The 15849-nt window shown below is 40.1% G+C and overlaps 1 protein-coding gene and 1 long non-coding RNA gene across 2 annotated transcripts in view; both read left to right on the forward strand.

The window, feature by feature from the left end:
• MKLN1 (muskelin 1) overlaps positions 1–15849 on the forward strand; it is a 337870-nt gene that overhangs the window by 43609 nt on the left and 278412 nt on the right. The window lies entirely within an intron of this gene.
• LOC131829779 (uncharacterized) overlaps positions 15018–15849 on the forward strand; it is a 29158-nt gene continuing 28326 nt past the window's right edge. Inside the window, exon 1 of the long non-coding RNA XR_009352991.1 lies at positions 15018–15232. This is a non-coding gene — a long non-coding RNA (uncharacterized LOC131829779). The remainder of the gene's footprint in view (positions 15233–15849) is intronic.

Raw genomic sequence — 15849 nt, forward strand, 5'->3', positions numbered from 1 at the left:
AAGAAACATCAAGTTTGACTTTACAGCTTTTATGTTAAAAGGGAAAATGAATGGCTTTTTTGAATTGTTGGGGCTGTTATGCCAGTGATTAATTCCACTAGAGAAGTGGGTCCATGAGAGCTGAAATTTTAGATCTAAAAGTCTGTGTGTTCCTCACTACCCTTGGGCTCCATCAACCTGTGTTGTAAACCTCCCTTCGCTGTAAGAATGTTTCTGTCTCTGGGGGGTCGGTTTTTAACAGGTGGAGCTGTCCTTGGTCTGAGAGATCCCAGAAGAAAAGTTTTTGCCTGGGGTCTCTGACCTGTCACAGAGTTGCTGCACTTCTCAGCTGATGTGTATAAATCTGCCAACCCACCATGTAGAACAGAGTGGGAGAATTCTTAGGAGAGGCTATGGAAACTCTAAAGGATGCCATTACAGTACATTTGTATGTTTCTCTCCATTTAAGCAGAGCTTTCCCACCTTAGATCAGGAAATGGGGAACCTGGGGCTCACGTACTCAGTAAACTAGTTTTGAATAACTCCTTTATGCATAATACAGTTTTGAACACCACAGAAGATAAGCTTCTGCCCTCAAAGACTTTACATCGCAGGGATAAGACTCTCACACATCAGAAAGTTAAAGAACCCAACGTCATAGAGATGGATCAGAACCCAATAGAGTGCCAAGGATATCAAGAGTGAGAAGTTCAAGCCAGGGTAATGGAGGTAGAAGGAGGATCCTAAAGCAGTGAGGCGGTCACAGGTGAGAGAGGAAATTTAATAGAGGTCTTGAAGAGGAGGGAGCTAGCCAACAGAACAGAATATATAGTTCAACTCCACTTACTTAAAAAGGAAATAAACAAAAATTGTATTTGCAATATTAAATGCCAAGAGAAAGAGCTGGAAGGGTAGCTAGCAAATTGGGAGGGGAGGAGTGCCATTGGCAGGTGGTAGGGAGTCGAGGGAAGGGCTAGAATCCACAGGGACTTTCGGTTTTTACTGTATCTATACTTCTATAGTGTTTGAATAGCTTTCCAAGGAGAAGGTGGTCATGCACTACTTTGTGCGACTAAAAAATACAAAATTTACAAAAGAATGACTAAGAGTTGGGTTTGTAGCACAAAAAGAAGATATTCTACGTGAGAGGAACAGCTTGAGTCAATGTCCAAAGGTGGAGATATCCAGGATATGTTTGGGGAAGAGTGAGGACACGAGTGGGAGCAGCATAAAAGGGACGTAGTAGAAGGGCAAATGGGAGCCAGTGGAGAAATGCTATGCATGCCAAGTCCTAGGAGCTTGGGCCTGTCACCCTTGGCCAGAAGCCATAAGGAGTCTTGGAAGGATTTGGTTCAGGGTTAATTAATCTAGCTGCACAAGGATTCACTTATTAGTGCTCATGCTTGAAGACCCAGCAAAGTTAGAGGATATGAATTCAAATTTACTTACCTTGCACACCATGAAAGGCCACGGAAATGTCTCCTGTACTCACTGTCGTAAGAAAGGCTCTGACTTATGCAAGCCTGTTGTGGTTAGACTTTCCAGGAACCACCAAAAGATGGAAATGCTGTCAAATGCAATTGGGGTACAGACACATATACTCAATCCACAGTATTAATTCCACCATCAATCTTTGTGGAATATTTGACAGTTATGATAAATAATTCAAATGTATGACGGAGATTTCGACCCCTAGCATATGAGAAAGGGCTGAATCAAATGTGTGAAATTTGAGTAAAAATTAGTTGATTTTAAAAATAAAATCAGATGTAGTCTGTAATATGGTATTTGTTTTAGTTCATTTGTCTTTTCCTTGGGTGAATTGGTGAAATCAATATATTCTTTAACCTCCTATTTATGATTATATCACTATTCAAACACTATATGTGTACACATTATATTTTATTCATACACACACACACTCATACAAGATACAATGTAACAAAAATCTATAACTGCCTAGGAGTGGAGAGGTAACACTCCTACAAACCAATCTTGAAGGAACATTAAATCTAATATGAGGAAAAATACTGTAGCTAGCTGAATCTTGAGTCATGCATTGTGACTCATTGTAAATGATTGGATTCTGAGTGAGATATTGACCAGCAAGTGGAAGAGAGACACAGCAGAGTCCCAGAATGATGATACCAGTTAGGATTGTAAAAAAGCATGCTTGCCTACTGCAAATTATCTTGTAACCAGAAGTCAAGTTTGAAGAAGAAACTGACAATTAAATTTCACTTTCACTTTTCACTTTTCTTCTTATTCAAACTTTAAAGACTTTTAATCCCCATCTTTTCCCCCTACAGCCCCACCCCTCTCTATCTGTCTTTTCTCTGAGGCAGATGGAGTTCTTAATAGGCATAACTGAGTTCCCTGTCTTGTGAAGGGAAAACAACAGGGGACAAGACAGATTCAAAAAAGCTTTACAAATTACGTGGAAAGAAAGATTGCTGGTTTCATATGTTCCATTTTCCTCAGAGCCCTTTCTCTGTTCTTCTTAATCCTTCTTTATCCTTTAAAATTACTTTGTGGCATGTCTTCCCATCACGAGGCTGAGGGCAGCATGAGACATCTGACCTCCCTGTGTTGGAAGAAGGCAGGAATGCAAGATGATCCTGTACCTTAGGTGATTAGACAGACTCACACAAATTTTAGGAAGACAGTTTGGGAAATGATTAAAAAAAAATCCTTTAAAAAAATATGAAGGCCCGAAAAAATATTCCTCTAATCATTTTAATGTAGTTCTTAACACTGATTTCATCCATTCAATCCAGTAAATATGTACTACTATCTGCCAAGTTGAATAAAAAAAAACAATTCATGTAGTCCTGATAGCACTGTCCTAATCAGCAGGGTTATAGAAGTACAGAATCTCCACTTCTAGTACAGTTTGGACAGGGGAAGTCTGGTCTCTGCTTCTGTCTTCTCTGTTTTAGTTTCTCTGTCTTCCTCCCTGATAAATCGGTGCCCTGTATGTATCTTCACTTGGGACACAGGGCACCATTTGAATTGTATCTGAGTAAGTCTGAAACCCCATAGTTGAAAAAAAAAAAACAAAACTTCTTCCCGAGTTTGATGTTCTCTACTACACAGAAAGAAGATGGAGCCTCTGTGAAGGACACCACCTTACATAGATGCCGACAGAGGACATTTGTTTATGTGTGCAGAAGTAGGTGAGAAGGTCATTCTAAGCAGAAAGATGGGAGCCGATTTTGTCGTCACTCAAAGCTTTTTAAAGAGAGGAATGGGGGTGCGTGGGTGGCTCAGTGGGTGAAGCCTCTGCCTTCCGCTCAGGTCATGATCCCAGGGTCCTGGGATCGAGCCCCACATCAGGCTCTCTGCTCCGCGGGGAGCCTGCTTCCTCCTTTCTCTCTGCCTCTCTGCCCACTTGTGATCTCTGTCAAATAAATAAATAAAATACTATTAAAAAAAAAAAAAGAGAGAGGAATGAATGGGGCTGATGAAGAACTGATACACTGAGATAATGTTGAGAGAAATTAGGAACAGCTAGAGAATTAGGATATATTTTGGAGAAAAGAATAATAACCACCCTGAATTTATCTATTTGTACATCAATATGTTTGAGATGAAACATATGAAAATATGCAAAAACATAAATATCACTCTGCTGATGATATCGCAGATCCCCCAAAGCAAAGGAACACATGCCCCATTCATTCCCTGTTGATATCAGATAGTTTACCAAGTGTTTGTGACTTAAAATGAGTGGGGATACTTACTATGTTTAGTTCATTTCTGCTTTTCCTCTAAGTTCAGGGATAAAACTTTAATGTTTTTATAGATTTAATATTTTGTTACATTTAATCTTATTAAAAATATATAAACTTATTGAATACTTATAATTAACATAGCCTATTAATTATAATTTACTTATATGAAATAATGTGTTTCTTTGAGGCGGGGAGGGGGGCAGAAGGGGAGGGAGAGAGGGAGAATCTTAAGCAGGCTCCATGACAGTTCGGAGCCCAACGTGGGGCTCGATCTCGCAACCCAGTGATCATGACCTAAGCCAAAGCTGAGAGCTGGATGCTTAACTGACTGAGCCACCCAGGAGCCCCTATATAAAATAGTTATTAATACATACAATTAATAGTTTCCTCAGAGTCATATATTTTCACATATTAAAGTGCTCATGAAAATACTTTATGTTAAAATACTTTAAGTACTTTAGGATTCTGCTTTTGTGATACTAAAAAATGTTTTATTTTGTAGGGTTTTTTAAAGATTTATATTAAGTCTTTTTCTCTTTTTTCTAACCAACAGCTAAATTTAGAGGTTCTGTTTTATGTCACAAATGATCCTTGTTGGTACAAAAAAGTTTATATTTTTGGGGGGCTGTGGAGACTTCTTGTCCTTTAAGCCTTATTTACAAAGTTTTTCTCAATTGTTTTTTAATGTCCCTCATATTAGCTTGCCAGCAATAAGCAAAAATAAAGCTGGGACTGTGTCAAAAAATTCACTGGCCCACATTTATCCTTTTTTCAGCAGAGTTTACTCAATAGTGTTCCCCATTCAGCTACTGTGCCAGCGGAAACAGCTAGTTGTTGTCTGAAATGAAGAATAATTGGAAACATGGTTCCTGTTTCTTTTCCTGCAAGTAACAATTCATCCATTTAACATTCTTTTGGTGCTCTTGAATTCCGTGCTAGACGGCGTTGTGCTCTCTGGTCAGTTGAGGCCAGTCTGAGAAATGTTGACCTTCTATTCCCGCGGCTGACCCTCCCACTGGGAAGTACTGATGGCCATCTGATGGCCCAGCACTTTCACCTAGAGTCAGTGACATGTGGCGCCAGTGGCTTTGTGTAGGTAAATGGACATCACGCTGGAAAATGCTGGGCTGGGAGAGAGAGCAGTAATTATAAAAGATAAAATTTCTAGCTATTTTGATCCCAACTCTATAGATAAAGAAACAGAACCCAGGAAGGTTAAGTCACTTGCCCAAGGTCATGCTACCAGCAAGCTGTACAACAGAGCGCTTAGCTGCAGCAGCTTTCTTCTGTTCCCTGTACTACAATAGCTCTTGTCTTTTGTGGCCAAGTACATGATTAGTTCTATAAGTATTCCAAACACCTAGAAAAGGTGACATGTTCTCTTTTTGTAAAGTAAAAATTTATTGTTTTTATACTCTAATCACACACATGAACTCATGCATGTGTAATAAGCTTGTAAGTTATATTATAGTCTACTGTATTCTTGCTTGTCATTTCATCAAATTCTGTATGTCTTTCTAGTGGGTTTTTTTTCTTTTCTTTTAAAAATCACTCTAGTGGTTTTGATTTTTTAAATTTTTGTGCTATATTTTTAAGTGCATAAGAGCTAACAATTATTGTATTTTCTTCAAATTTACATTGTATCACAGGAAATTGATCTGACTACAAATAAAATGATATCAAATTAATAGTGACTTAAATAAACAGAAATGTATTTTGCTCAAACATAAAAAATACCTGGTGGTAAAAAGTTGAGGACTGGTGTAGTGGCTCCATGGTCATCTGGAAAGCAAGCTCCACTTGTCTTCCTGCTCTGCTACCTTTTAGTTTGTGGTATCCATTCTCCAACTCATGATTGGAAAATGGCTTCTGCAGCTCCAGCCATCATATATATATATATATATTCCAGTCATGAAAGAGGGAAAAGAAGAAGGTAGAAAGGAGTAGCTTCCAGCTTAATTAGATGTCTGTAGCCCCACCCACTAACTTCTGCTTACAAGTTACTGTCTACCCCTCATTGTAAAAGAGGATGGGAAAATTAATTTGTTTTTATCTCTACACTTTGCTGTGCCAAAATAAATTGAGGTTTTGTTAGCGAGGGTGAAAGAAGCTATGGGCAAGGATAGCACAGGCATCTAGCAATCTCTGCCACCCTGCTCTTAATCATTCTATCCTCTTGTTCCTATGAAATGTTTTTGGCCTTGAATTTGATATTAATATTGGTTTTGGATTTGCCTGACATATATCTACCCAATCATTTATTTTCAAACATTCCCTGTCACTTAATTTGAAGTGAATTTCTTTCTTTCTTTTTTTTTTTTTTTAAGATTTTGTTTATTTATTTGACACAGAGAGAGAGATCACAAGTAGGCAGAGAAGCAGGCAGAGGGAGAGGAGGAAGCAGGGTCCCCGCTGAGCAGAGCCCAATGCGGGACTCCATCCCAGGAGCCTGGGATCATGACCTGAGCCTAAGGCAGAGGCTTTAACCCACTGAGCCACCCAGGAGCCCCTTGAAGTGAATTTCGTATACAAGGCTTTGTTTTGTTTTTCAACCTATTCAGAAAATTTGTCTTTTGGAAGAGAAATTCAATTCTTAATTTTTATGGTAATGGATATATTTATTTTTATTCTTTTCTTTTTCTTATTATTCCTTATAATGTTTCATTGTTTTTTTTCTCCCTCTTATCTCCCCTTTCCTTAGGTTTACTGGCTTGATTTTATTTTAAGAGTTATTTCCCTCCCCTCTGTTATGTTGAAAGTTTTCACATGAAGTGCTTAGTTCTCTTAAATAATTATTTTTTTTTCCTGACTGAATAACCATATCCCTGTATCTCAGAGATTCGTTGTGAACATACTAAGGAAGAAATGCAATTTATTTCTTCAAAAGTAGAGGAAGGTCATTGGCACCATGTAATAATTAAGGAAGTTTATGTTCCTCATTCCCTTCAATATCACACATAGACAGCAACGAACTCAAGCAGAGCTGGAAAGGAGCCCTGTTTCGACCAAACACCACTCCTGTGTGTAGCGCTTTCCAGATTCCTTTCAGAGTCTAATTATTGAAGGAAAAAGAAAAGCTATTATCCTGGATTTTGAAAGTCCACATGGGAACAAATTATAAGTATTCATCCTTACGTTTCTCTATGTCTTCACTGGATGCAAAACAAGTTCTCATGAGTGATAAAGCAAACAACAATAGTAAGACGGCAGTACAATCCGTGGCGGGAGATTCCCATCACACTGGTTTTAAAAGAAGTCTTAAAACCTTTTTCCATGGAAGGCTCGAGTTCTACAAAGTTTGTTATAGTTCTGTAAGGAACTTGCATACAAAATTTAGCTTTAGATTACTTGGTGAAATTATTAAGCCTTTTTTGATACTTTCACCTTTTCATGAATACATTACTTCTAAAAGGAGCTTTTTTCTCTAGTCTGGCTTCAAATTATACCTTCTGCTTCATGCCACAGCAGTATACTTTCTCCCAAGAGCAACTGAGCATGTTAAAATTAAGCAAATGGTGCAAGTATTACCATCTAGGTAGGAATTTTGCTGTTTTATCATGGGGAACAACGTAAAAGAAGAAACCAAAGTTTTGTTAAAGCCATATAACTTCTACCCAACTTCATCATTCTAACATATTTCTTTATTTTTTTATTATTTTTTAAAAAGGCTTTATTTATTTTTTTTTTTGAGAGAGAAAGAGTGAGCACAAGTAGACAGAGTAGTAGGCAAAGGGAAAGGGAGAAGCAGGCTCCCCACTGAGCAGAGAGCCCAATGTGGGGCTCAATTCCAGGACCTGGGATCATAACCTGAGTCAAAAGCAAATGCTTAACTGACTGAGCCACCCAATGCCCCTAACTTACTTCTTTAAAAAAATATATTATTATTTTAGATTGCCTAGGGGTATGATTTGGCCACAAATGGGTATGCATTTTGATGACTCTTAGCACATAATAATTCTATACAGCAAACTATTTGTACTCTGCAAAAATTTTTATATATATCTAATAAACAATATATTACATACAAGAAATGCTCAGCCTTGAATGTGGTTTATAATATTTGTCTTGAGGCTCTCTCTCTCACTCTTTAGGATCAAGAATGGACTGACCCCTCATTCTGTCACTCGCTATTATATCACTGGGGCAAAAGGACAAAGACTCAGTTCTGTTGTCAGAAGTGACTCCTTTCCCATTATCACTATTTTCCTGCAACACTTTAGTCAAAAGGGTCAAGGCACTATGTCACAGATAGAGAATAATTAATAAATTACTTATAAATTTATTTAAATTTAAATTTAGAATGTCCCACCTTCTCCTCTCGTTAAGTATTTTCCCTCTAGTATGGACTTTGTAAGGAACTAGCCCCACTTCAGCCTCAAGAGAAGTGAGAGAGATACAAGAATAAGAAAGATGAGTGTCTGATAAAAATACAAGTATTTTAGGAAACTATAGATAAATAAACATGAGATTTGAATGTTAAAATGTATCTGCATGTAGTGTGAGTTTAATTTTATTGGCTACTAATATTGATTAAAAATGAGGATTTGCAAGATTGGCCTTATGTTGAAGCTGGATGACAGGTCCAATAAGGATGGGTTCCTTTTTACTACTCTTCTGCCTTTGGGTGTGCTTGAAACTTTCTGTAATGAGTTTTAAAAAGAAAAGAAATAAGGTTTCTGAAAACTGTTCTGGATCGATTAATTCTGAAACAGTTTCCTCTTTTTATGCCCCATAAAAAGGGCATCATAAATATGTTCATTAATGGAATTCACAATTGGCTTGGATTCAGTGTATTGACAAAATTCTTCAACCCCAAGTCTTAGTCCTGCAGTGGGTACTCTGTGATGGAATTTGGAAAACAGTGGGCTCATCCAACTTTCATGGGTTAAGTGGAAAAAAAAAATGTGACTAAATTTTATATCTTACAGAAGCATTTGAGGAATAACCATATTTGAAAGGACAGTTTTCTCATGGACTGTATAGAATTCTGTCACTACAGAGAGACTGCTTTCTTTACTAAGAACAAGTAGAAAATAAAGACTATAAATAATGAACCATTCTGAGTCTGTTTCATAGTGTCATATCTTCGCAAAATTTCTCATATAAGGTGCTGCCTCTTCATTTTCTTCTTAGCTGACCTGGGCTTAGGGCAATGATCTGTCACTCTCATGCATCGAGGGAGAAACAAAACCCCTCAAGAACTAGATATAGGGAAGAAGGGAAGACAGTTTTTATCATTACAAATTAATCAGATATTTACTAAATGCCTCTCCTGATGACTATTCTCACTTTAAAGCTAGCAAATCTTGGTTTACAAAATACCTTCACATGCATGATCTTACCTAATCCTCCCAAAAAACAGTAAGGAAAGTAGGGGCACTCTTTAAGATCAAGAAATCGCATCTCAGAAACCTAAGTGCTTCCTGAAGGTCTTACACTATCTAGGTGGGGCAGGGGGCACAGAAACCACACAGGTCTCCAGACACCATCCTGTGGTCATTCCCTGTTGACCACCCAGTGTTATGCTTCTCTAGCCTGTGTGTTTGGTCCTGTGGGGGATTGAAAAGAAGTAAAGGCATGATACCTGCCCTCAGCGAGTTTATGATCTAGATGGGAAAATATAAATTTTACATAAGAAAAGAAGCAAAGAATTATTAAGCATTAAACTATATGAAATGGGCTATACCTACAATAACATTTGGGTTGTTTTAAATGATAAAATCTACCCAAGCACTAAAACCTGCATTTGTAGGTGCCCAAGAACTCTGGTCAACCAAATGCTTCTCAAGTCTTCCAGCCAGGCAATACATGTTTTCCCCGAGAAGTCCCATGATTGATGCTGGACTGGGAGGAAAGCCTGTAGAAGAGAAAGAAGAAGAAAATATCTTCTCATACGCTATCCTGTACTTGCAGATACAATCTTGCCCAGCTCCCCAGTGACACATGGTTGCTCGTAAGAGCCAATTCTTAAATTGCTGAATTCCTATTAGCTTCTGTTGAGCCTCCAGTGAGAACCGGAAGCTTGTAGAAGCTTGGCCCAGGCACACCTTCATTAGATCCTCTAGGCCATCAACAGAGGCCACAAAGCAAAGTGCCTCTTTGCCTCCTCCTATTTACCTAACTGCAATGGGAAAAAAGTGGAAGAATTGAAATTTTTTAAGAAAACTGCCTAGAGGCAGAAGAATGGGCACATTTGTTCCACCTTCCGAGGAACCATTGACTTCAAAGATCTGCAGGGAATCTGTGAGCACTTTCATTTCCTGATGTTCTGATGCTCAAACCTAAAACTTTCCAAATGCATTTTTGCTTCAGAAGCAAAATTCTATGGGAAATATCTGTTCTTTCTTTTTCAGCAGAGTAAACCTGTCCTCAGGGACAGCTGTAGGCCAGTCATTGTCTGTGTCTCCCCCATTGAGTGGCGTATTCCCTGAGAGGCTCCTTGGGGACTTCCAAAACCACCAATGAGTGTCTCATAGCCATCCTTTAAAAATAACGCTCATGGTTATCCAGATGGACTGGCATTATGGACTCTCCTGTGCAGTCTTCTTCAAAGTGCTAATTTGCTTAAGTGTCCTTTGGAGTCAGCCAGCATCGATGAATCTGGATGGCTCTCACATGGCACCGCAGTGCTGGGGTCACTCTTCAAGGCTTGATGCCTGCCCACCTGCAAGGAGGAGAGGGTGTGGGAGATATCAAATGCGAGTGAGAAATCAACCCTAATGTGCTTTGCGCAAATGTGAGGGTATGCATCGGAGCCACAGTCAACGCATCCAACCACACTGAGCACTGGAGAGCAAATGTGAACCCGTTCTGTCTGACTCTGAAGCCCAATCCCAGAGCAGCTAGTGCTGAACCACCCCTGCCCTTCACAGAAGCAGCCATTGAATTAGTTTTTCAGAAGTGGCATAGATTTTTGCTGAGTCATTCAGGCTTTCTTTTCACCCAGTGGTTATGAACATGGATTCTAGAACCAGCTCTGTCACATACTAGCTTTGTGACCTGATGGGCACATTAGTTAAAAACGCTGTGTGCCTTCAATCCCCCATGTTAGAACCTTGCCCAGCATATATCATGCCCTATATAAGTGTCTGCTGTTTTCATACATTTGGTCTTCTTCTTCTTTTTTTTTTTTTTAAGATTTTATTTATTGATGACAAAGAGAGATAGAGAGAGAGGGAACATAAGCAGGGGGAGCAGCAGGCAGAGGGAGAAGCAGCCTCCCTGCGGAAAGGGAGCCTGATGCGGGGCTTGATTCCAGGACGCTGGGATTATGACCTGAGCTGAAGGCAGACACTTAAAGACTGAGCCACCCAGGTGCCCCTGCATTCCGACTTCTAATTATTAACGTGAAACCTCTGCCCTAGACACGACTACATGTTGAGATATAAAAACAAATACGATACGGTCTGTGCCCTCACTGGGCCTACACTCTCCATTAGAGCCTTGGGTTTTATTTCTCTTCTGCCCCTAGCATACAGAGGTACTCAATCAATGTGTTTGAATGTATGATTGGATCAGGAAAATGGGGAAGGATACCAATCATTTCAGTTACGTGACAATTTGACAGTCCCTGCCACAAAGGAAGCACCTGGCGTTATTAGCTATTTTCATTATTAATTTGGTAGAATAAATGCTGAGACTTTGCGCGTGGACTGGAGGTTGAGGGTGGCGCACTTAGGGAAGTCTTCCAAAAGGCAGTATCACTGAGATTCGTTTTGATCAGTGAGTGGGTGTTAGCCAGTAAGAGAAGAGGGCTAAGTGTGTTCTAGGCAGAAGGAACATTGTGTGCAGAACTAGAGAGCCGTGAAATAGCACAATACATTCAGGGAACTCCAAGTAGGCAAGTACGACCAGAGTCCCGTCCTTGTCGTATACAGCGTGCGTTTGTTAAATGAGTATTTGAGATTGGACGCTGGGAAATGAAACAAAACAAATGAGACATGGCTTACGTCACCCTGGCCTTTAGCGTTGACTAGATAACCAGTCCCCGACTAAGTGGCTGGTGAATTTGACATTGTTCAGCATAGTGCTTGCCTTGGTACAAATGCTATTAGTCTCCATACAGCGGGCAGCTCCATAGTCAGCCCCTTCTTGTCTACCAGTGGAGGAAGGGAAGTGACTTCATTTTTCTGTTTTTCCAAAGTGATTGAGCTGAATTAACCACTAAGTTGTTGGGATCATTGTATAGATAAAACTGTTTTTGCAGAGTAACATAGATTCTCTAGATCAAGGGTTAGCAAACTATGGCCTGAGGGCCAAATCCTATTCACTGCTTGTTTTTGTAATTAAGTTTTTTTGGGAATACAACCATGCCCATTTGTTTACATGTTAGTCCACAGCCGCCTTAGCAGTATTTAACAGCAGCATTGTGACAGACACTGTACAGCCTGCACTGCGTAAAATATTTACTAGCTGGCTCTTTGCAAAAAACATTTGCTAATCTAGCTCTAGGGTCATCTCTTCTAATTGGATGTTAAGGAGAAATCAGCTAATATTTAAGACAGAAGATTGAGTTGGTTTAGAACCAACACAGCAAACAATAGGTTATTAAATTTTTAAAATTCTCTGCCAAGAAGAGAGAGCATTGCAAATATGTTAGCCATAAAGAGCTCCATAAATATGTGTACAAGAATAAACACAGATTCTGTGGCTGGCCTTCAAGATTTGACTCTAAGCTCCTGGCAGTGAGGGGGTAAAAAAGAAGAAGAAGAAGAAGAAGGGAATTGGACACCCTTATTGTTACCTGCTGTCTCTTCACAAACCACTTGAACATGTAGTGGCTTAAAACAGCTACCATGTACTATTTCTCGTGAGACTCTGAGTTGGTTGAGTGTTTTTGAGACTCTAGGCTGGGCCCAGCTGATCTTGGTGGGCTTCCTCATGCATTTGTGATGAGTTGGTATGTTAGCTCTGGGCTGGCTGGGCTGGGATGGCCTCAGCTGGGATGGTTCATCTCTACTCCACATGATCTCTCATCCCCCAACAGGTTAGTGTAGGCTTAGAAGAGTAGCCATGGTGGGTTCCAAGAAGGAAAATGGAAGCTCACACTTGAGGCTTTAGCTCAGAAGAGGCACACTATTCCATCTGTTGCATTCTAGTGGCCGAAGCAAGTCAAACCCAGCCCAAATTTAAGGAGCCAGGGAATGGACTCTAACTCTTGGTGTAAATTGCAGAAAAGTCATGTTGTCAAGGGTAGAGAAACAGAAGGGAGATAACTGGGGCCATGATTGAAGTCAATCAAATAGCATCTAGACCAGCATATATTCCAGCCATAATATATTTTTTTAAAGTCTTCTCTGTGGTCTAAAGTGGAAAAGAAAAGTCATCAGACAATAATTTAGCCCTTCCGACAGGTAGAAGTCATCAGTGTCTTCAACTAAGAGGACCAATATCTTCTAGTTAGTGACAAATGCGGAAGAGGAGTAGAAAGAAGTCTGTCGCAGCTATGGTACATATCATAGAAGACCCAGACCCATATTAAAATGCTACTTGACTGGGAGCGCCTAGGTGGCTCAGTTGGTTAAGCAACCGCCTTTGGCTCAGGTCAAGGTCCTGGAGTCCCGGGATCGAGTCCCGCATCAGGCTTCCAGCTCCATGGGGAGTCTGCTTCTCCCTCTGACCTTCTCGCCTCTCATGCTCTCTCTCGCTGTATCTCTCTCTAATAAATAAATAAAAATCTTTAAAATAAAATAAAATAAAATGCCACTTGACAAATTTCACCCAGGAATCAGACTCCATTTTAATGGATTAATGGAATAAGCAAAATCATTATTAGAGAAGTAACCAATGAGTAACCTAAATATTAGCTTTTAAACTAAAGCCTAAACAGACCTATAATATTGCCACTGACCATTCCCATTCCAGTCCACTTCTGATTTGGGTTGGCACTAAAATTGGTCACCGTATTAAAAGATGACATTGCTATCTATGGATACGGATGTGATAAAAAATACAGATAGGGAATAAATTTGTTTTTAACTCACTAGCCGTGTAACAACTTTTTTTTTTTTTTTAATTGCTGGAATATCTACCTTACTACCAAACTTGCCTCAATAAATAATTAGCATAAATAGCAACAGTGGATGTCAGAAATCTTCCTTAACTCTTCTTTTCTTGGTACCATGGGTTGTCAGTAAGAAGAGCATAAACCTATGTAGCCCTTGGTCCTTACAGTCATTCAGAATCCCCTAAAAATAAAAAACAAATGACTAAAGACCAAAATCAAAATGGCCAACCCACCCAGAAAAGCCACACAACCTAGGTTTGAAAACGTCCTTTCTGACCTGGAGCCAGTCGGGGTATTGGGCCTTGTCCTCAAGAAGCTGATGGCTTTACCCGTGGTCTTCCATGAAATTGCCACCATCAGACTTCTGTAGTAGCGGCAACAGGACATGGGGAGGAACAAAACAGGATTTAAGGAACTATGGGACGCCTGTTGACTGAGACTTCGGGATCAGCTGTGAATGGAAATACATGTCAATTTCAATAGAGTGAAAAGGAACTGGAGTGTTATTATTGAAGAGATGGAGAGGAGCCCGTCAGGATGCTTGTGCATGACTGGTTTCTGGGAGGGTTGGGGAGAGGTAGAGCTTCCCAAATGAAGCTTCCAAAATTTGGGTTCAGGAAATCAGAAGTTAACCTTCAGCGGATCACATAAAGGGTAAATGATATAACATATATAAAATAGTTGGCAGAGTGCTTAGGAGGGTAGACCTCCATAAATGTTGGTTTCTTTCCTCTCTTTGCATCTCCCACCCACCTTAGGATTTTCTTAAAAAACAAAAACAAAAACAAAAAAAAGACCTTCCAGCCAGCTGCCATTGGAAAGATGTCAAATATGATAAGCTGCTGATAGGTGGTAACGATCAACAAAATTCACACTCAGGTGGTTGGAGCAGGGCATGTCACCTCCCCCCCCCCTCCTTATTACAGCTTGGAGGCCACACAAAGACATTCCTTCCTTCCTGCAGAGGAAGTGTGTGTGTTCTCTCAAACCTACCTTGGCATTCCTTGATGTCTTAGAGAAGCAGATGACCCTGGCTGAGCAAGACAGTCAGCAGAACAGCAGCCCTTGATGCTGCAATTGGAAATTTCCATTCTTTGCTTGCAGCTCTGAAAAAAAAAAAAAAAAAAAAATCTAAAGAGCCCAGTAGCTGGGAAATTTCCACGATGGAAAATTTTAACATATTCTTTAGCTCTAAACTATGCAGGTTTATGGAGACTATTTTTTTTTCTTTTGGTAATTTCCTTCTTTAACAATAATTTATGAACATGGTAACACTCCAGCTGTGGGAATAAGGAGGGCAAGATGACTTGCAGGAGAATGGGTATAGTTGGCTAGTTGTAGGCTGGGCTGTATACACATTTGACCCGAACCATAGAAATGCAGATCAGTACAGTACCCACCGGGTGGGAACTCATCCAAAATAGAGATAGTTTGCTCTGGAGCACTGCAGAGAAGTCTGTGTAGAGACTGGAAGTGGAAAGTGTGGATGAATACAACTTTGGAACAGGAGATGGTGAGTTGTATTGCTGCAGAAAGAATCTCAGGCAGATTCCTCAGACCACTACTTCTTAAATGTAAACATGCATATAAATCACCTGGAAATCTTGTTAAGATGCAGATTCTGATTTGATAGCTCTGGGGTGGGGCCCAAGACTCCGTGTTTCTAACAGGCTCCCAGGTGGTGCTGATGCTGCCCTTCTGAGGACCACACGGTGTATAGCCAGACCATAAACAAACCTCATTACAATGAGGTCAAGTTGCCTTCCACAGCAAAACAGAATCAAAGGGCAGCCAGAGGTGAGCTCCCTTGGGGTCATTTTCTTAGGTTACAAAGCTAGGGTCTAAGAGTAGAACTGAATGCTTTCTGGAAAGATGCTTCATGCAAGTCAGAATAAAATGGATCTTTTGAAACGTTGGGATGCAAACAGTTATCAGAAGGCTGCCGACTCAGCAGGCTGGAGTTGGTGGTTTCTAGAATGCTACGCCTTTCCGGAGAAACCCCTATAACAAATAAGGTGGTGAGGACTCCTATGCTGGTCTGGTTTCCTCAGTGATTCCCTAGCATTGTGACATGTGGGGGTGAAACACCAGGGGACTAGCTCTAATTATTGAGGGAAGACTGTTGGCCAC

This window comes from Mustela lutreola, chromosome 4 (genome assembly GCF_030435805.1).
Source record: "Mustela lutreola isolate mMusLut2 chromosome 4, mMusLut2.pri, whole genome shotgun sequence".
NCBI lineage: Eukaryota > Metazoa > Chordata > Mammalia > Carnivora > Mustelidae > Mustela > Mustela lutreola.